This window comes from Panulirus ornatus, chromosome 46, assembly GCF_036320965.1.
Source record: "Panulirus ornatus isolate Po-2019 chromosome 46, ASM3632096v1, whole genome shotgun sequence".
NCBI classification, from domain to species: domain Eukaryota; kingdom Metazoa; phylum Arthropoda; class Malacostraca; order Decapoda; family Palinuridae; genus Panulirus; species Panulirus ornatus.
Window position 1 is genome coordinate 30511383 of NC_092269.1, and position 1960 is coordinate 30513342.

Below are 1960 nucleotides of genomic sequence, written 5' to 3' on the forward strand. Positions count from 1 at the left end.
GCTGTCAAGCTTCCAGAACTCAAGCTGTCAAGCTTCCAGAACTCAAGCTGTCAAGCTTCCAGAACTCAAGCTGTCAAGCTTCCGGAACTCAAGCTGTCAAGCTTCCGGAACGCTTGGAGTCCTTGCACTTACGAATCAGAGATGCAATCGAACGGTCAAGCTGCCCTTACTTAAGTGTTTTAAGTGAAAACCCACAAAGGGGCTTTAGACATACTTATCAGTTAAGTAAGTCTACTTAGAAAGTTGTAGTAGTTTGTTTAGATAGCTGAGCCTAGGGCCCCCCCCCCTGGCCCGTCGCCCCTGGAGGGCCAGCGATCAGTAGAAAAAGGAGAAAAAAAAAAATATATGGCCACTTTCAGTGGGTGAGCTGTCGCAATCGTTCGCTCCAGTTTGGGTAGCCAGAGGCTGATAGGTTTGGCCCGCCTGGCGCCTAGAAAGGTTAAAAAGGTAGACGTTGTTTTGCCTCTACTCTCTCTCTCTCTCTCTCTCTCTCTCTCTCTCTCTCTCTCTCTCTCTCTCTCTCTCTCTCAGTAGTAGGAATTGCGCCTTCGTCAGTAGGACCGATGTGGCGTACTTTACCTTCGTCTGTGGAAGCAATGTACTGCGCGGTATCTTCGTCAGTAGCGGCAATGTACCTTACCGTACCTCCATCAGTGGCAGCATTGTACCTTACCGTACCTCCATCAGTGGCAGCATTGTACCTTACCGTACCTCCATCAGTGGCAGCATTGTACCTTACCGTACCTCCATCAGTGGCAGCATTGTACCTTACCGTACCTCCATCAGTGGCAGCATTGTACCTTACCGTACCTCCATCAGTGGCAGCATTGTACCTTACCGTACCTCCATCAGTGGCAGCATTGTACCTTACCGTACCTCCATCAGTGGCAGCATTGTACCTTACCGTACCTCCATCAATGGCAGCAATAGAACCTATCGCATCCCCGTCTGTAGTAGCAATGGAGCGTCCATGACCTTCGTCAGTAGCAAGAACATTATGCCTTATCTGCAGCCCAGTAGGGCCAGGACCTCCCTACCCTGCATCGTCAGTAGGGCCAGGACCTCCCTACCCTGCGTCGTCAGTAGGGCCAGGACTTCCTCCTCCTCCTCCGTCAGTAAGGCCAGTACCTCCTCCTCCTCCTCCCCCTCCTCCTCCTTCATTAGCACTTTCTCCTCTTCCTCCCCCTTCAGGAGTAGGCCTAGGGTCTCCTCCGCCAGTAGGGTGTTGACCCATCTCCTCCTCCTCCTCCTCCTCCTCCTCCTCCTCCTCCAGGAAACAGAAGCCTTTTGCTCAGCCTCCGCCATCAGTATTCCCAGGGCAACTCCGCCCTCAGGAGCACTCAGAGCGGCTCTCACCGCCCTCGGTCGCCCGGCCAAATTGCCTCCGACACACCGGCTTTGCATATCTTGCCGGACGCACAATAATAGCCAGGGATCCATGCGATGTCATGAGGACCCGGGAGGGAGCGTAATGGTGGGGGGTTAGTGTACAGGTAGGTGTGTGTGTATGTGTGTGGGTGTGGGTGTGTGTGTGTGGGTGTAGGTGGGTGGAAGTCACATATCTATACATCCCATCCTCGGCTGTACATGTGTGTGAGGGGGAGGGAGGACAAATATGTATCCTGTTATCTCCCTATGTATATATATATATATATATATATATATATATATATATATATATATATATATATATATATATATATTTCATACTATTCACCATTTCCCGCGTTAGCGAGGTAGCGTTAAGAACAGAGGACTGGGCCTTTGAGGGAATATCCTCACCTGGCCCCCTTCTCTGTTCCTTCTTTTGGAAAATTAAAAAAAGAAAACAACGAGATGGGAGGATTTCCAGTCTCCCATCATCCCTATGTGTGTGTGTTATGCTCCATTCCCTTGCGTCCTCCTCTCTCCCTCACACCTACACGACCCAGACGTAGTAGATGCCACAGAGGTAACCATC